Raw genomic sequence first — 20,046 nt, 5'->3', positions numbered from 1 at the left:
AAATGTTATTTTTCCCAACCTGTGCTCTATCCCTGGGAGGAGGGAGGTCCAGAAAAGTTTAAGCAAGTCTGGAAAAAGAAAAGAGGAAAGGTGTGCCTGACTTCCCGGGGAGCCCCGAGGAAACAAGCACCGGAGGAATTCTACAGACACAGAACAGGGACCGCAGACAGGGCCTAGTCCAGGCCCCCCACAGGTGGGAGGAGAGTCTCTCCAGCACCAAAGACAAGCTTCTGAGGAGGAATGGGGAGGCCCAAAGGAGTCTGGTGGTCCAGAAAAGGGGGCCAAGAATCAGCTATGAAGGCTGGAAGGCTGGTGTCCACTCAGGAATGGTGACCACACTCAGAGGCCAGCAGGTGCCAACAGAGAACAAGGTCGGGCTGCGACTGGGAGTCTGCTGCCCACTGAGGTCCTCCCACAGCTGTAGCCACCACCTCTGTCCAACATGAAGGCAGAGGGAGCCTGGGTGGAGCTGGCCCTGAGTGCCCACTGGGGCTGTTACCAGAGGAGACCAGACCTGCCACCCGGAGGAAAGGGCTAGGGTGGTCGTGCAGGGTTAACCTTGTTCCTTTCCTCCTCCTTCTTCCTTTCTTCTCTATTTTTTGCACACTGGAGCTTGATGCTGATCAATCCAACCAAGATTTGGAAGCCAAACATCGTCCAAGTGGTCTCGCCATGGAGCTGGGAAAGGCCCCTAAGCCCCTGGAGCGCTTGCTGGACTTGCACCTGGCAGAGTCGGAGTCCACCCATGTCAGCATTTTGGGACTTCCCAGGAGATGACGCCATGACATGGGTGACTCTGCAGCCCAACGCCCTCACCCACCCACCACTCCTCCAGCCACTCTCAGGGGCAGGTCTGCTCCACTGTGCATGTGCTACTGCCAGGGCCATGTTTTCATGGGAGGAAACTTTTATGACTCAATATTTGAAGTAAAAAATAAAAGACTGATTCATAGGAAGAAAAGTGTCAGTATCTGCAACCCCAACTAAAGGTGCTGTCACTTCGAGATCACTTTCCCACCTCTGTGTCTAAGATGTCCCTGGTGAGAAGGATGAGCATGAGGCTATCAGGGTTAGCAGAAATCCCCGTGAAAGATACCCAAATGTTTTGGCTCCAGCTCAGTCCTAACTGGGAGGAGGTGAGACATGTCCCTGGGGCAGAGTGGTCTCCACTTACACGTTGCAAATCTGGGATTTTGATTTTTCACTAAGTCCCGAGTAAATTTGTGACTATGCACAAACCCCCCAGAGCCAGAAGCACCTGCAAAACTGGACATCAGAATGGCCATGTCTGCCTCAGCAGCCAAGCTCATCCCCATCCTGGGATGTCCTGAGGCAGGAAGGGAATGGAATCTTCCAGAATGCCACCTTGAAAATGGCCTTAGGGCACTAAGAGCCCTGGAGGTCATGTCATAACACAATGGCAAATCCCAAAGCCACCAACCCACTCTCCTACTCCGTAGCCAAGCCCTGGCCCCCTTCACCTTCTGAAAGGAAAGGTGAACAGTTCTCAGAGCCTTGGTTTCCTCTCTGAGTAGTTGACTCTAAAATCTCATCATCAGAACTGGAACGAGAGGTCTTTAGATTCATGCGGATAAACTGCAGTTTCCCCAGAGCCCGACTGCCATCTTTCCCACCACATCTAACAGTGAGGATGCTCCGGCCAGGGCACACTTTAAGAGGAAACAGCTCACTATAAAGCCGTAAACTCTTTTTCCAACCTCGAGCAAGACGTTCGACCATGTTGAGTTGATGTGGAGTGGAGTGCAGGAATTTTCTTGGGTTGAAATGCATTATCCGCGAGTGCTATACATAGAGGATCCATCCAGCCGAACATTATATATATATATAGTTTTTCATATGCCTATTTCTGAGCTCCTGAGAAAATGGAAAATATGCCTCGTAGCTCTGATACAGCTATCAGGAATCCAAAAAACACTTTGCACATATACAGCGCAATCCTTAGGAGTGTTCAGCCATGCACCACAGAGCTCGTCGGACCCCGTGAGCACTCTGCCGGCCGTGTGAGAGCTGCGTGCTGTCCTGAGGTCCCACTCCATCACAGCCATAGGAAGCTGCACGCAGGGTCCCAGTGTTTGTTTGTGGACTTGTTCTTAGAGAACACAGCTCTGACTTTTCCTTTAAAGCCAAATAAGGACATTAAATTATAACATTAGCTTAGGAGACAGATGAGCAGGAAATTCCAAGGCTGAGTCTCTCCCTGCAGTTGTAACTTTCCCATGACAGACGGCTTCGGTCTTACATGTGCAGCTTTGCATAAGAGTCACCTTCCGACCTCAGTCACACTTGCTTTGTTTGTAACTTGCAAATGTAAGGGAGGGCAAGGAAGAACCCAAGCCCAGCCAGAGGTCAGCAGCCTGGAAGGCAGGCTGGAAACAGACCGGAGAAGAAGGCTGTGGAGGCGCACAGAGCCGCGACTGGAGGGGAAGTTCAGGCGTGGAGGGAGGTGCGAGGGAGTGCGCATCTGCAGCTGCAGATTTCTCACAGGACATCTTCACCTACTTCTCTCCAGTGACTGCTCAACAACAGTTTGAACCACATTTGGGTTTATTATTATTATTATTATTTATAGAGAACAGGAGCATTTGGTTCTCTTTGATTCCACCTCTTGCATATAAATCTTGCAACCAGTTATTAAGTGCTTGCGAAGCCCTGGCACCTCATAAGTTGTCAATCATGTTGGGCTACAGTGGGCTTCCTGGGAGGCAAGGACTCCACACGGGAGCACTGGCAAAGAAAGCAGGCAGGCGGCCTGACGGAGCCCGTAAGAACCCAGGTTGCTGCTGACAAGAGAACAGAGCTGACAACTAAAGCCCTCTAACCTAGAGGGACGGGGGCAGCTGGGACGTGGGCCTTGTTGAAGGAAAGGATGCTTCAGACCTAGGCAAGCGGGAGGGACAGACCTGGCATAGAAGATTGATTCCTAATCCCGCTGGGAATGAATCATACAGAGAGGAACGTGGCTTTAGCCACAGGGTCTAGGCAGGAAGGGCCAGGGCAAAGCTTCCGGGTACACCCCCTCTTCCATCTGAGATGCTGCAAACTGGACCCTGTTTGAAGGGTCATTTTGGTACAGCCACCGGAGACATGGAGAAATAAGAAAGAAGAAAAATTTACCCAAAGTGCAGGGCACTGTTACATGGGGAACAACTGTGACCGTAAGTAATACTCAGTGTTGGTAAAGATGTGGTAAAACTGGTACCCACATATTACTGGGCTGCATCAGTCAATACAATCCTTTTGAAAAATTATTTAAAAATATGTGTCCAAAGCCATAAAACTGTTAATAGCTGTGGTACAGAATTTTTTTTTTTTGGTCATCTACCCCAAAGAAATACCCTAAAGATGGAAAATTTTCTATGCAGAAATATTTATGACAATACTAGATATAAAGTGAAAAACACACACAAAAAAACCAAACATCCAATAATAAAACACATCTTAAGTATAAATTGTAACATATACACTTACTGAAATGATAAGGTACCATGCAGATCCTATAATTGACATGAAATAGTCCACCCCCACCCCTCACAAAAACGACTGAACTTTAACCACGCTTTTGATAACTTCCAATTTATAGGAGGGAAAATACTAGATTAAAAGGAACAAGTTAAACTGCCCCCAATTAAGCAACCCAGAATTATGGAATTTGACCTAATGTCTTCAGCTACTGCATGATCTGGGAGAGCAAGGGAGGAGCTGGTGGTCACCACCAAGTGCTCCAGATGTGGCTAACGTGACTTACATCTGAACCCATAATCTCCTTTACTATTAATTTTAAATCCACCTGTAGCTGGAGGCTACCATATTGGATGACACCCTTTTAGAGTTCAAGGGTTTAAGAGACACACAGCCAGAGGCATTGTAGGGTGACGTTGGCTCCTGAAGCCAACCAATGAACGCCATGGACCTGAAAGAGTGTCTCAAGGAAATTCGACTGTGGCCTGAGTTAGGCGTTGCCTTCATTAATCAAGATGGGGGGGACACTAAAATAATCATAATACAGCACTCTCATTAAGGAGGATAAAGTTGAATCAAAACAAGTAAGACTCAACCAAGAGGTATTTACAGAGCCGGGCCAGAATTAGGCATGAATGTTTTAAAAGCTGTGGATTTGGGGTATAGTTATTTGTTTTCTTTCATTACAAAAAGTATAGATGTAATTACTCTGTCTCTGAAGGTAGAATGTCCAAATGTCACAATGTCAAGGTTTCCTTTAAAATGCTTCTGCCAAGTGAGAGAAGAGAGAGACACAGAGTGAGGTGTTGAGCCTGGGCGGGGGCTCTCCGTAGTTTCTTCTTTCCTATGTACACTTGAAAGATTTCCATAATAACTTCTAACATTCCCAGTTACAAGGAAAATGCTCATGAATAACATGAAGTGAGAAGGCAGCGGTGCCACCCTTCTGGTCCCACCCTCCAGGGCTTCTGCACCCCTCACGAAGGGTCTGATCAGGTGGTACACACAGGCCACTGGCCTGGACATGTTGGCGACGGGCTGCATGAAGCAACACACTGGAATGGAAGCTCATCCTGCAGGAGGGATGTTACATGTGCTGAATTGTGACACCTTAATCCAGCCTGGTGGGAAGGAAGGTTTTTCCTGCCAACTTCATGCTCTGGATACCTGAAGTTCTGCCTCTCAAAGACAAGCCATATTTTAGGTGCATGTTTTTAACTGATGATAAACAGCACAGCCTAGTTAGACAAAGTGCATGGCACGTCATATAATCTCACCTTACGTCAAGGTCATCTTAGGAGAACACAGTGCGACACAGGACGGGCCCTGGATCACAGAGACTGTCAGCGTTTCAGTCCTGTGCTTCACGGCCTTGGGTTCCCTCCCTTGTCTCTTCAGGGTAGTTTCCTGACGTCCTCAGGGAAGCTCCTCAGAAGTCACTTTGACTGATAGTCTTACTGTCCTTCCCCTAATGACCACCCAGCTCCTAAGTTGTGGCTTCTCGTTGCTGTGGTTTTGAAAACTGTGGGACTATTCATGCTGCAAGTATGAATTGGAGGATGAGCTTCTGTATGGATTTATGAATGGCTGTATCCCCATCCCTCTCCACAGATGATCTGTGGCATCTTTTAAAAGCTATGCAATTAAAAGAATCCTGATTTTTGAGGAAATTTGAACAAAAGAAAAATAAAAATAGATAAATGATAAAGGAAAGGGTGGACAACACAGAGACTGGATGCACTTTAGCCTTCTTGTTGCTAGCTCTAGGAAATGGAGTTCTGGGTTGCCTGGAAGCCAAAGCAAACATGAAAAAGTGATCTGTTAGTTACAGGATCACCACGCTCAGGAAATGAAAACGAACCCTTGACACAGATCTTGCATTAAGTAACATGTGCAAGCCACAATAGGGGAGTCTGGTGTTCCTGTTCTCCTGATGCAGGGCTATCAGAGCCCAGCTCCTCACTGGTGGCTGTGTTCCAGACATGGATGTTGATGGACACCAATTTACAGGGAGACCTATTTCTTTTAGATGCTATTGATAAACTTCAAACATCTCTGACCATTAGATTTAGTTAGTTTTCAACCCTAGCCTTGTTGCTAACTTTGTTTCATGAGAAGAATCAAGAAAGTGTTGTAATTGGAGCTCTCTATAATCCCCAGCTTCCAAACCCTCAATAAAAAGATTGACCGCCAGATTTTAAAAGAAAATTTGTAAATCTGTAAATGAGCAGAGTGGACTGGAGGAAGGCATGCTCTAATTTGCACAGTAACTAGGAGATGTTCTTTCAGATCCCTCCTCTGAAGTGAATTTAATCAAAGTTCATTCATGAATTTCAAAGCAAATCCACCAGCCCACTTTACCTTCCCTTTAGGTCCCTAACAACAGGGCTTGAGGACGGTTCTTGGCTTTAATTCTTTTCTTTGCAGTGTCTACTGTATGTGGAGAATGTTTGCATGTTTGGATTCTCTGAATGACACAATGAATTCCCTCCATGATACCCCAACACAATTGCTCAGCTATCAAGGAAAGCTTTTTTATCCTGCTGAGTTCAAAGTTCAAAATTTATTTCTTAGCTTAATGCAATGCTAGTACAAGTGTGTTTAATATATTCATTCTAAATGCCATCAGAGGATGGTGGTGTCAACATTTTGGCTTTGTTTGGACAGCTTTTGTGCAAGTGCAAACACTAAGTGTATGAAATCTAATGAGATTAGGCGCTTACTGCAAAATTAAAGGCAGGCGACAAGACTTCAAAGACAGTACCGCAGTGCAGATCCCTTGTGTATTTCTTGGGCCATTTCAGCAAACCAAAGTTTGAGAATCCCCTTTACCAAAAGACTCTCTTCATATGGATACTTGATATTAAATGCCTCCTAAAACACATGGGATTTTTTTTTGGAGGGGGACACTAAAATAATCATAATAAAGCACTATCATTAAGGAGGATAAAGTTTAATCAAGACAAGTAAGAATCAACCAAGAGGTATTTATAGAGCCAGGCCAGAATTAGGCATGAATGTTTTAAAAGCTGTGGATTTGGGGTATAGTTATTTGTTTTCTTTCATTACAAAAAGCATAGAAAACAATAAAAAGTTTGATTCTAAAACAAGATTACAATAAATGTTCTGAAGGATTTACTAGGACCCAGTCTATTCTAAGTATTTGTATGTATGAAATCAATGCAAACCACAGCCTTATGAGATTGGTACTTAGTCCTAAGTAACGGATCAGAAACCTAAAGTATACTGAAATGGAACTGTGGTCTATTAAACTAGAGTATAGAACCAATGTCGGTAGGAGATATAAGCTGAAAATCCAAGCAAGAAAAAAGTCTTGTATCTAATCATCAGCATTTTTAACTTCAACCAGAGAACTGTCCACAGAGGGACTGATGAGCAGGTCTACATTACCTAAGGATCAGTGCTTCTGGGCGAGAATCGCATGGTAAGAACTTCACTGTGGCAATGCAGTGAGAGCATCAACTAACAGCTTCTCCTTTCCCAGGAGAGAGGGAGAGGAAGAAGCAGGAGGGACCTTCCACAGACACTCCAGAGCAGCAGACAGTGCGTGTCCAGAGCCGCCCGGTAGTGAGAGGCTGGCTGGAGGAAACTTAGGTTTTGGAGCAAGCAGTCAGTTTCAGTTTGGGAACGTAACTATAAAATAGAACCATATCGATTGCTGTCTCACCACGTCTTACCTGCTCAGTAACTGCATGTGGTGCAGCATTATGTTTTTGAGAGATTCAAGTGGAGAGTCACTGACAGTAGTGCTGTCTTGGATGTGTGTGTCCGTTACACCAAGAGCCCTGTAATACGGACTTAAGAGACATCCAGAGGGACCCATGACTTCAAACCACGTCAGAGGTTGCATTGCCAAGAGCAGCCAAGAAGACAGTTGCCCAGGGTTCTCACTGCTACAAAAGATGAAGAAATCAGTGGCCTGAACAAACAGGAAACTGCAGGCACCCTGTTGGGGCCCGAAGCACTTCATTTAGGGGAGCAGCATTGGAAGCAAAAACTGTGGGTCAAAGAAAGCCAGCCACCGTACAAACTGTGCCTGTCAGATGGCAACAGCCAGGAGATGGGGGTCCAGAAATCGTGTCCACAAACCAGGAGCTTGTGGCTAAGAGGAGAGCAAGAGGCGGCTTCCCAGTGAGATGGTGATGTAACGAGACGGGCGGAGGCCACTGGGCTCTTTCTTGAGAAAAGTAACAGCAAGAAAAAGAAAATACACATAAAAGAGCAGCAGAGAGCACCAAAGAGAAAAACGGAAGAATGCAGCGCATTTTCACACACCACCCCGCGGGAACCCCCGCCCAGGAGGGGCTGGGCTGCTGCACGAGGTCCCACAGGAGGAGGCGCCTCTGCTCTAGTCTCCTGACCCGGGCCTTCATGAAAAAATCTCCCTCAGGAGGTTCTGCCAGAAAGGCTGGCCCTCGCAGCAGCCCGGGGTGTGTGTGTGTGTGTGTGTGTGTGGAGGCGGGGGGCGGGGGGGGGGTCCTGCTTGTGTGCGCGACAGCAGCGAAGGCTGGGTGGCAGGCGCGGTGGCCTACAGGCTCTCTGAAGCCAGGCCGGCCTCCATCAGAGAGAATCGAGAGCTGTTAGACCTCACTGAAAGTTGTCGAAACCCAGAAAATTTGTTGGGAGAGAAACTCCTAAAAAACAAATAACAGACGAGCCTGATGGTGCACGCCTATAATCCCAGCAGCTCAGGAGGCTGAGGCAGGAGGATCATGAGTTCAAAGCCAGCCTCAGCCACTTAGTGAGGCCCTAAGCAACTCAGTGAGACCCTGCCTCTAAATAAAACACAAAACGGCTGGGGATGTGGCCCCGTGGTTGAGTGCCCCTGGGTTCAATCCCCAGTACAAATAGATTAATTAATTAATTAATTAATTAATTAACTAATTAATGACAGGCCAGTATCAGGAAGAATAGATAACAGAGCAAAAGAAAATGTCACCAAGCTTCACTTTTCCTATTTCCTTTTTCCCCATCTTGGGATACTTAAAATCTGCAGCATACACACACACACACACACATACACACGCGCGCGCACACACACTGAGAGAAAGGAGTCCTTCTTATTCCGATTTCTGTCTTGCAAGGTCCTGCACAGGGTCTTAGACGCAGCAGACATTAACACTCCTTATGCATGAATGCCTTGAGCTTATGATAAGCTACTAGTTTTGATATTTAGAATTTATAACATAATGGTTTTAAAATACTTTAAATGATTGATGAAACTGAGCCCAGTAATAGCAATAACTAACATTTACAGCGTCTGTACTGGGTGCTAAGTTTTTAGCTGTGATTCCTGGTTTCTTCTCCACATTGATCTTAAGAGGAAGAGACCACTATCACCCCCGTTCTGCAGCTGGGACCGAGTGGGCTCAGACAGGCTGAAGGCACCTCAAGGTCACTCTGCTGTGAAGAGGCGCGCAAGGACCCCAGCGGGTGCGCTCTCAACATCATGACCTAAGTCAAACAAGGTCATTGTGTGTGTCAGTCATCTGGCCTGCTGCCTGGCTCCTGCATGGTGGGTTTCCTGCAGGTGGAGGCTGTGACCCAGGACATAATGGGCCCTGTGTGTCCCCCAGCCTGCAGCCTGGCATTCGGAGCAGCCATGTGACCCCGGCAAGGAAAGCAACTGTGCTAGACCTTCCAACTGCCTTCCAGATCGCAACTTCTCTGCCTTTAGACCTCTCCCAATAATGGATTTGAAGATGGCGAAAACTCTTGCTTCCTCCTGGTTGACCAGCACCCCAAAGCATCTGCAAAACTGAGAGTGTCTGCAGCAGGGTGAGACGTGGCAAGTCAGTGCTACTCTTAGAAGTTTTATCAATCTCACACGACTATTCATGGGACCCATGTTCAATAAGCAAAAATTCTGTAAAATTTTACTTGTCTTTTTTGTCCTAACCTACAAAGTAGAAGCCAGATACAAAGTATATAATGTCACTCTTGTGCCCTTAAGAGTGAGATAATCACAAATGAAGTAAAACCAGGTGTCTAACGGTGTGTATGGCCACCCTGTCCCTGGACTGTCACATAAATTCAGTGACTCAACCTCTGCAGTTTCTCTTATGCGAAGGTATGCATTGTTAAAGCAGAAGGGACCCAAAAGACCACAGTATTTAAAGCCTAAAACCAGACACCCGTGAAACTACATCCTCCCAGCTGCCTCAAGGCTGAGCACAAGAACCCGAAATGCACCCAATGCAAATTCATCGTGTGTTCTCCTGCAGAGACGCACTCTCTCCACCCTGGGCGGTAGGGACGGCGGGCATTCGGTACTTCAGGCCCCTGCCACGGCTCTCAAACGGTGTTCCAGCACCTCGCAGGCAGATGCAGCAGGAAGGAGACAGGACTGCAAGGGACCCGCAGCCAGCAGACAGAAGAGATGGAGCCCAGGCAGCCAGGCCTGCTGGTGCACCTGGTCCAGAAACCAAGCTCACTGGGAAAAGCCTCCTGAATCCCAATCTCAGTAAAAAACAGACGCGTGGATTCTATCTCCTTTGCCTTGGAAAACACTGCTCTCCTTAAATGGAACCATGTCCCCCAAAGATAAAATTCTCTTTTCTCCCAAGAGAAACAAAGAATGTTCAAGAAATTTCAGTGCCTTTATAGCAGCTCACTGCCTATTCGTGGCACATGCTGAGTTCTGAGGTAGACTGTCATCAGCTAGGTGACTGATTAGCCTTGTCACTTCTGCCTCTCAGTCCTCCAAATAGCTTAGCCTGACCCCAACCTCCAAGTGGCAACAAATTTCCCCTTCAGGAATGCCAAAGACCTAGTAAATGAGAGGTTACTTTTTCTGTTCATTAATAGAAGAGGGAAATCCTGTCTTTAGCTGGAGCCACAGAAAAATATTTGGTGGGTCACCAGAAAACACAGAGAGGACAGTCGACGCCCTCAGAAGTCGTCCGACACACTGCGAGCAGCTGGCTCACAGGGAGCCCTGGGCAGAGCCGGGAGAGGACAAAGGTGCTCTTTCTCCAGCTCACTGCAGAGAGGGGACGCGGGGAGGCCCCTGACCGTGTGACCGGGAGTCGGCACTCACTGGGAGGAAGTCTGGCTGCTCCTGTGGTGACGATGACAGAGGATGGCTGCGACCCACCAGGTTGGCAGCTGGCGCCCTCGGGAACCATCCGTGGTTCACCTCACTCTGACGACAGGCCGCGGCCTCAGCCTCCACTCTGAGGAGGAGCAGGTAAGCTGAGAGGGGAGGCTGGGAGGGTGCTCTGGCTGCCAGGGCTGGGAACAGGCAGCCTGGGGGGGCGGCCACCCCCAGCTGGTCCCTGCCCAGTCCTCCCCAGGAGCGGGCCAAGGGGCGGAGAGGGGTGAGCTGGGCCTCCCGTCCCATACTGCCCCCTTCCTGGGCAGAGCAGCTTCTTCAGGTCCAAGGTTTTAAGAAAGAACTTTTTATCATGCCCCCCACCCCGGCCAAGCTTCTGCTCCTTCTGTCTGACCACCCTGCCCTCTTTGCTGCTCCAGCTGGGTCTCACTCTTCAGGCTTTGGCATGTCACTTGCTGGGGGCATCTTCCCTGAGGTCCCAGCTATCCCACCCCACCCATTTGCTCTCAGGAACCCTAACTCGCGGATCCTTGTAGCCCTAAAACCCCGGTGGCCCGTGGGTTCTGGGTGTGATCGCGTCTTAGGAGCTATATATTTTCATGTAATGTCTCCCTCTGCTCTTCACAAACTTCAAGGCACCAAAAGCCATGTCCTTCTGGTCACCCCTTGAGCACAAGGGAAGTGTTTCACCTGTTTAATCACTAGACAGACACCCTCTCGAAAAATAATTCTTTTTGCTAGCCAGCACTCTGTTTCTGCCAAAATACTGAGACCTAACTGGCCACATAGGTCTCTGAAGACCCCAGCTGCTGCTGCAAAACAGGACACAGAATGGAACAGGCAAAACTAGTTTCAGTCACAAAGGACAGCATGTAGACCTACTGTTCACACCAGATTCATTACCATCCACCCTAACACAGTGCCCCAGTAGAATTCCCACCCAGCAGCGCCATCTTGGTTGGGTTGCTTCCCACCCAGACTAGAACTGGCCTACATAAAGGATCAGAGGAAGGCAGTTCCGTGTCCCCAAGGTAGACCCAACCCCCTTTCTGGAAAAGTCATGAATAATCCTCCTACTGGTTATCTAAAATTCTGCCCTCACCCTCATGAGGACCCACCCTTTGTTTAGGTTGAAAAGCTGATCTATGAGTTTGTCTCCCTGCTTCTGTTCTCCAGCCAAAAAGACACCTTTCTTGTCTGCTCAAACAGCACTGGATCTTGTCATTGGTTCCAAATTCCAAGAGGGAAAATGGATCCAGTTTGGTGTAAGAAATTGGTAACATGAGCAAATGAAGATTTGCACCGAATGTTTATTACTATTCCATCAGCTGCCTGTCATGTTGGATTTTCTGGAAATGCTACAGAATAAGAATTGGGACTCTTTCCTCTTTGAGGCAATAGAAAGGAAGCAATCAATGTATCTCTGACCTGTAAAAAGAGAATGGTGAATAAAACCAACCTTTCCCAACAGAAAGCCACAGGTAGGGAGGGGCCATAAACCTGGACAGGCAAATTGGAAGGGTGAGGAGGAAGTCAGGTTATGGAGCCTTAAATTCAGGCTTCAATATAAGTTATCAAAACTGTTGCATAATAAAGTGACACAATAAAGTTGTGAGATGATTTCAGAAGTAAAATTGATTCAAGCAGCAGAAGTGAAGACCACAATCAATTAGGAAACTAAATAGTCCTGGCTTGATTAAATGAGGGCCTCAGTTATCCTGATCAGAGTGGACATGGGAAAGCAGGAATGATTTCTAAGAGACCAGGGAAGAAGGATCGGCCACCCTGGCTGAGGGAGCACAGTCCATTGAGCCCTGGAGGAATGCAGGGCCTGGTAAGAGGTGCCCCTCTCTTCTGCCCCAGCTCTCTGGGTGACCTTGAACAAACCACCTCCCCTCCTTGGGCGCTCTCTCCAGGTGTACAATGACAGCACTAGACCAGCCCAACGTCAAGAGTTAGCGTTGAGTTCAGTTACCAGGGAGTTAGTAAAAGTCATTGACTGGGGGAGCTGAAGACCCGTGTTTGTGTTGGATATTGTGACAGAATGAGGTACGCCTCTTGGTCTTTGTCCTGGCTTCTGAAACAACGTCAGGCCCACCAAGGCCAAAAGGAGCATCTTTTCTCCTTCATGAGCCCTTTAACCACACCTGAGTTTGTTAAGGAGGTGACATTGGGACAGCTTATAAGCAAGGACTGGGGGCTGGTGGCCAGGGAGCCAACCATGATCAGAGGGTTTGGACTTTTAGCCCCACCCCAGATCTCCTAGGAGGGAAGAGGAGCTGAAGGTAGAAGCCATCCACACCCAACATGAAGCCGGCCATGCTGCATGATCAAGTTCCTAAGGGAAGGGATTCGGGATTCAAAGAGTTTTCATGTTGGTAAGCATCTTCACCCCCAAACCCCATGGGGACAGAAGCTCCTGTGCTTGGGACTGTCCTGAACCCTTCCTATGTGTCTCTCCATCTGCTGTTCATCTGCATCCTAACAGATCTAGGATAACCACATTCCCTGGGTTCTGGGGCCATTCTGGAAAACTCTCAACTCTGGGGAGGGATCCTAGAACCTCTAATTTGTAGCCAAATTGGACAGAAGTCATGGTAAGCTGGGGACCCGCCACTTGGTCCTGGTGTCTAAAGATGGGGAGTAGGTGGATAGACATGAGCAAGGAGGTGGGGAAGAACCCAAGCTCCTCCCTGGGTTGTGTGCCCTGCTGCCATCATGCTGCGTAGGGACGGCGACCTTGTGGTCAGGCAGCCCTGTCAATCTGGAGAAAACAGATGTGATCTCTCTGGAAAATTTCCAACATGGCGAAATTGGTGTGGGTTCCCTAAGCCATGGCAGGAACCATGGTAACCCCAGAGGGAGGTCACTGTGCAGAGGGAGGGTCGCAGACCAGGTATGAAAACTCATTTCCTCTCTTGGAGGCGGCCTGCTCCACATGTAGGGTACTTCTATCCTGCTAAATCATCCCTTCATGCTTGTTCTAACTGGGTCTCTGGATGGCATCTTTCTTACCCTCTACCCCTAGGGAGGGGCTGAGCCCGGACAGGGGTCTCTGCCTGACTCCAGGCTATTAGAGCAGAAGGGATTAAAGTGTGGGATGCCTGTCAGTGTCCACAAGAACTGAAGACCAGGTTGACATGGGGGAGAAAACCCCCACGTGGTATGAGGAATGTTAGAGTGTAAAGGAAGAACCAGGAGGTTTCCACTTAAACTTCTTGGGTTCAAGGTAAAGTGAGACCCTGAGAAGAGCTCTCCAGCAGGCAGCTGGGAATCCGGGGAGTTGTGCCTGGGAGAAGAGCAGGCGGAGACAAGATGGAAGAGGCAGGGCCTGGTGGTTCCGCCACAGCGATGGACGGTGGAGAAGAGGAGATGGTGGTGTAGACTGTGTCCATCCATGGAACCCCGGGCACTGGGGCCTTAAGCCTCCCTGGAGACAAGGGTTCCTTTTTGCTCCAGGACAGAACTTCTGACATGACATACTCTGTACCTTCCCTATTCCAGGCTGGTAGAGAACCGAAGCCAGTAAGACTGGTCAAGGAGCAGAGCGTTTTTGTCCTCTCTCAGTCCTCCAGAAAGTCGCAAAGGCTCTGAGTCACCACGGGACACCATGCCCACTGCACCCCAGCCCCTTGCCTGCCACTCCAGGACCTTGCAGAGCCAGAGGCAAAGCCGACCATGGGATGCTTCAGTGCTAGTCTTTGGGAGACCCCTGGTCCCTGTCTTTCAGTGCAATTCTCTTTGCCAGTAGACATCCGGGCTATGAAAAGCATATGTGCTACACCTTTAAAATTCCCTTTGCCCTTAGCTGTGAATAGGGTTCCATTGTCTGCTGCCATCCTACCAGAGAGAGAGCATTGTGTAGTCGGACAAAACTTGCACCCTTGAGCGACTGAGAGCTCGGTCTCCTCTAATGATCCCCAGGCAGGCGAACATTGCCAAGGGCACACACATACACCAGTCCTCCTCAAATTGCACACGGGAATGCGGAGTGCAACAATCCCAGCACCTGACCGCCTCCGTCCAACATTCTGGAATCATCAAACTTAATTTCCCCTTTGTGCAATAACACACCAAGAGGAAGCTTTAATGGATTGTATTGTGTAACGGTTCTATAAAAATAGCAGGCCAGCACTGGAGCACTTCCTTCCGGGCCCAGTAACCTATGCTGAAAGGATACACACCGGTTGCCCGGGCAACCATGAGAGATGACACTGGGGGGGAAAAACGGCAACAAAAGGACCATTTTTTGGCTCCGTCAAATGAGGTCTGGTTTCAAGCTTGTGATACAGTGAATACAGACAGCCCAGCTCAGAGAGGGAGACACACTTAGCAATTCTGCTCAGGCACCAGGAGGCTTGCAAAGCGCCCCTGCTTCCGGGTGTTTTTCTCTCCCTTCTTCAAAGAGGGGGAAATGCCTTCCCCAAGAAATTTCATTTTTAATTTAAAGAAAGCAAAACCTTTGATTGTATTTGAACTGTGGCAATCAGGAAACGAGGTTCATTTGACTCTCTGTCTCTTCCTAAGAGCTCAAAAAATAATTTCGGTTTCTTTCAATTGTCTTTTCTTTTCTCTCAGCTCGCCTGGGATCTGTTCATGCAGGAAGCAAGTCATTTAAAGGCAATGACCTTTATAAATAAAAAGGGAATCAGGGACACTCAAGCAATGATGCATTTTAAAAGTGCATAATAACCATTTCTGGGATCCCTCTTCACCACGAACATCAGGGACGTGGCTTCAATAGACCATGATATCCTCTCTCCTGCTGCACTGAATGAGCACCCCTAAGGTTCCTTAGCAGGTCACCATCCTCACGGGCACTGCCTGACACAGTGGGCTGCCATTTTAATTTCAGAAAATTGCTTTTCTTGATCCAGTGGCAGACAGTTCCATGAGATGCTGACAGGGACCCAAACAACGTTCCTCTCACAGGGAGGAAGTGGACCCTCAGAGATTTATCAGCATGGTTTGGAACCTCTGGCAAATAAAACCAAGGCTGAATCAAAAGCGATCAAGCACAAATCTTTAGTATAAAGCAGCATCAATAGCTCTTTCAAAGTGATTCTTGAAATCAGAGCTCATAAATATGTAATATACTTTTACTCTGAAAGACCTGTTTAAATCCTCAGAGAGTAAAGGATTCATTTCAAGATTAGGTTCTCAGCAGAAAGCAGGCCCCTCTGATCAAGTGGGGATAAAACCCGTGAAGGCAAGAGGGAAGCATGGTGTCCCTGCAGGCCGTGTGGCCGTTCTGGGCACTGCTGGGCTGGAGAGGCACAGCCAGGGAAAGAGCCAGTTGTGCCTTCCACGGAAAAGACCCCTCCCCTGCGCTGTCCCTGCGGCCCCCCTGCCCCTTCACAGGGAACGCAAACCCTCGCTGCATCTCGCTGTCATTTGCTTCGTGGCAACTAACCAACATCCAGACCATCTACCTGGATCAAAAAGAAATGGAGATTTAGAAATTAGGCATTTATTTCTATCAATGCATGTGGCCAAACTGGAGATTTTGGTATCTGAAGGGCATTATTGAAGGCAAAACTGCAGCCCTTCCCCACAGAGCTGTCTAATCATCTCTATTATATACGGAACAGATTAGGAGGGGATTCATTTTTTTCCTTTCTTTCTTTTTTTTTTTTTTTTTGAAACAGGGTCTCACTAACTTACCCAGACCAACCTCGAACTGGCAATCCTCCTGCCTCAGCCTCCAGAGTGGTCGGGATTACAGGAATACACCAAGTTACCTGGCTGAAGTAAGGAATTTTTAAACACCGGATGCTGTGGAAACACAACATCATTCATTCTCCAAGCTGCAGACACACACTTGGATCCCTGAGTGTTGGGGGAACATAGGCAGGGTGATGTGTTCCAATTAGCAGTCTCCATTTTCCCATTACACCAAGGATTTTGAATTCAACAGGATTAACTTGTAGATAGCTGGGGTTCATCCACACCTTTAGTTTGACCCTAAAAAAGGTACTGAAACAAATCTGATAAAACAGACGTATAGCCATCTTTTGTAGAAGCTCAACTCCAGGGTAGAAGCCCGACCCAGGAAACACAAGTGTGTCTGGCTTGCGTCTCTGATCCAAGATTTCAATTTAGTGATGCTTAAGTCCATGGCACAAAATAAAGCACACAGAAGTTTCAAAGCTTTGTACCTGCCATTAAATCTAAGTCCTTGTCAGGTATTGAAGGAATGCTACATAACATGTGCTAGGATCCATATTTCCCAATCGAAGTCCTCACTCAGCTTTCCGGCTTCCTGCACAGCCTTGGTCAACCTCACCTACTACTCACGAGTGATGCTACTACCCAGGTGGCCGCTCCTCTCAGAGGCTGCAGAGTTTACAGTGCCATGTCCTCATGTAACAAGGACTGCTACCACTTCTCAGGTCTTTCTCTGGGCTGGCTAGAGGAGAAGGGCAGAGGCTGTCCTAGAAACACAGGTGAGTTTGAGCATCTAGAAATGAGTGGCCGGAAAAGGGAGGGGGTGAGCCAAAGGGACCCAGAGAGTAGTATCCACAGCGTGTTCCAAGGATAATGGAGAGACTGAGGGCTTGGATGAGAAAACAGGTTTGCAGAAGAAAAAATGGAAAGCAAGACAGGAAACACTATTATCTGCATTTATACAAAAGAAAATATGGATCATATCACATGCTGGATTAAGTTACAAGAAAACCTGGATATCGTTTTCATGTGACTTGGAGCAAGAATACTAACTTTTCCTCCTTCTATTTCCTTATCTATAAAACAGAGATGAAGATATTAAGAATACCAGGAGTGTAGCTCAGTGGTGGAGCCCTGGTTTACCACTCTCAAGGCCCTGCGTTTGGTCCCCAGAACTGGCGGGGGTGGGGAGGAATAGTAGCAATGATGGCATCGATTTACAAGACATCCCAAATAAATACTGGCCCATCTCATCCTCTACTCACCTTAGGGTTCACTTTCTCTTCGTAATAGTTCCCATGTCAATTTATTCAGTTTGTTCTGGTGGGATTAGACAGTCCCCAGGGCAGCCCATGGCCATGGCCTTTAAAAGATCAACTCAAGTTGACACCAGTGAATCCCCCAATGTCCAGGAGGGGGTGCCTGAGAGAGCAGGGCTGCTCCCAGGTAAGTCCACTCCACAAGGCCACCCCCTTCCTCCCAGGACAGGATCCTGGAGCAGCTGGCCCCCACTCCGCCGATGGCCAGCCAACTCCCCACTGTCCTCGAGGTGTCCCAGCCAGGAGGGCCTGGGCTTCCCAGGAAAGACGCAGCCAAAGCTCCTATTCCCGACCTTGGCACTCGGCCAGCACCCCCACAGAAGGGAAGACTCCCCTCTGCTCTCTCCTTCAGAGGGTCTTCAAGGCACATCAAGCCCTGGCCCCAGAGAAGGGCACATCTGTGGCCCACATTGTGGCATCCACTTCCAGATCATTTCTGTGACTTTGGAAAAGCCACGCTTGCATCTGGGATTGTGATTCTAAGTTGCTGGAGAAAGGCAGTTGTTACATATTGTTTAAAATTTGTTTGATAAAAGGGAATTTCTTGGAAAACATCAGACCAAGCGAGTGATGTAAATTTACTGTCTATAAATTTACAATGTAGCAAGGGAAACTGAGCACAGTGTTCTAATTGATCAGTGCTGCAAGAAACATTTCCTACAGCAGTGAAAAAGTATGTGGCATTGTGTTTAATAGAGGTTAACCCAAGTGGGGAAATAAGATGCTCTTCTTCTGGGTGAGTCTTCCTTTTATGGCTCTTTTTCTCTTTCTGTTCATCTCTATTTTTGCCAACTTTTCTATTAAAACAATATAAATGCTTTACATAATTTAGAAAAGAAAAAGCAAATAAAATGTTGGTGCTACAACCTCAGACCATCGAGCAGGGACGGTTGTGGGCTATAACTGCTGAACACCCAGAGCACCCCCTGGCTTCCTGCTGCCTGGGTGGGCTGGTTGCAAGCAAGCTCCTAGGCAGAGCCAGGACCCCGTGCTCTCCTCCTGAGCCACTTTCTAACCTTGCTGTTCGATTCTGATCTGGAATGAACTCTTCCCCCTGACAGTTTCAAGGCCCTCTCCCCTCGATGGTGGCCCTTGCTAAAAGCAAAGGTGAAGTTTTTATTATTTATTTATTTATTGATACTGCATATTGAATTCAGGAGCATTTAACCACTGAACCATACCCCCAGCCCTTTTTTTGAGTTTTATTTAGAGACAAGGTCTTGCTAAGTTGCTTAGGGTCTCACTAAGTAACTGAGGCTGGCTTTGAACTTGAGAGCTTCCTGCCTCAGCCTTCAACTTGCTGGGATTACAGGTGTGTGCCTCAGCACCTGGCTATACATGGTTTTCATTTAATTGCACGTTCTGCTGTGCCAGGGAGCAGACCCCAGGGCCTCACCCTTGAGGAGAGCACTCTCCACTCAGCTACACCCCAGCCTTTTTTATTTCATTTTATTTTATTTAGAGACAGGGCCTCACTATCTTGCTGTGGCTGACCTTGAACTTGTGACCCTCCTTCCTCAGCCTCCAAAAGCCTGGTAAATGTGACCTCCTTAAAGGCACAAGAAATTCTTAGTTTCTAAGATACAGCATCAAACAGCTCCAAGTCATATTACAAGATGAATCATATTTTACTTGGCAAATAAATATTTCATCTACCCAGCTCCTCCACCTCAAAGGTTTTCCCACCCCAGAAGTGGACCCAGTCCACCAACAGTCACCTGCGTGAGTGCCCAGGGCCTCCTGTGCAGGACGCACAGCAGAACCCAGCCGCCATCTTGTCTTTCCTGAACAAACCACTGCTTCCTCAGTAGACTCTGACATGCTCGGGAGTAAAGAATTAGGTCACGTATCTTTGGAATACCAAGCTGTCACAGCTGGTCACTCTTGCTCCCTGGTGCAAAGCAGACTTAGGCAGAGAATATTCTGTGGAAGGAGCTAAACTGTCCCAACCTGGAACTCAAGTGGTAGGAAAAATAAAACAGTCCAGAATAGCCAAGCAATTTACCCAATATCCTTTTTTTTAAGAGAGAGAGAGAGAATTTTTTAATATTTATTTTTTAGTTTTCGGGGGACCAACAAACATCTCTGTTTGTATGTGGTGCTGAGGATCGAACCCGGGCCGCACGCATGCCAGGCGAGCGTGCTACCGCTTGAGCCACATCCCCAGCCCCAACCCAATATCCTTTTTTAAAAAAGAAGGGGATATGTTCTTTAAGTGGTGAGATTCTTTTGAATAAACCAATTGTAGTTTCATGCGGTTTCTCTGCAATTCGTTTTCACTGCATTTATTATAAAAGAACATCTGGAAAATTCTGACTTTTAAGGGCCCAACTCTTCTTATCTCTGTCTTGTTGGCTGTTTGTTATCGTAAGTTAGCCACATTTTTTTATTAAAGGTAACCATAATAGAGTTGGTTCTTGAGAAACAGAACAGGGAAAAATTAAATCATAGGAGGAAAAAAGATTCTATCTTTTTATTATTAACAGAGCATGCAAGAAGTAAACC

General features: G+C 47.6%; 2 long non-coding RNA genes across 4 annotated transcripts in view; one reads left to right on the top strand and one right to left on the bottom strand.

Moving 5' to 3' along the window:
- The window catches only part of LOC125619336, a 118,475-nt gene that overhangs the window by 60,991 nt on the left and 37,438 nt on the right, over nt 1–20,046 (bottom strand). The window contains exon 4 of the long non-coding RNA XR_007350827.1: nt 7,179–7,391. This is a non-coding gene — a long non-coding RNA (uncharacterized LOC125619336). The remainder of the gene's footprint in view (nt 1–7,178; nt 7,392–20,046) is intronic.
- Nucleotides 8,246–18,154, top strand: LOC125619335. Of its 3 annotated transcripts, none has more exons than XR_007350825.1 (4): nt 8,246–10,690; nt 12,802–12,933; nt 16,204–16,305; nt 16,826–18,154. It is a non-coding gene; the product is annotated as an uncharacterized LOC125619335 (long non-coding RNA). The 3 variants fall into 3 exon arrangements; XR_007350826.1 differs by having other exon boundaries at nt 16,204–17,001; nt 17,310–18,154; XR_007350824.1 differs by having other exon boundaries at nt 16,204–18,154.

This window comes from Marmota marmota, unplaced genomic scaffold, assembly GCF_001458135.2.
Source record: "Marmota marmota marmota unplaced genomic scaffold, marMar, whole genome shotgun sequence".
NCBI lineage: Eukaryota > Metazoa > Chordata > Mammalia > Rodentia > Sciuridae > Marmota > Marmota marmota.
This window is presented reverse-complemented; position numbering and strand designations above follow the sequence as displayed.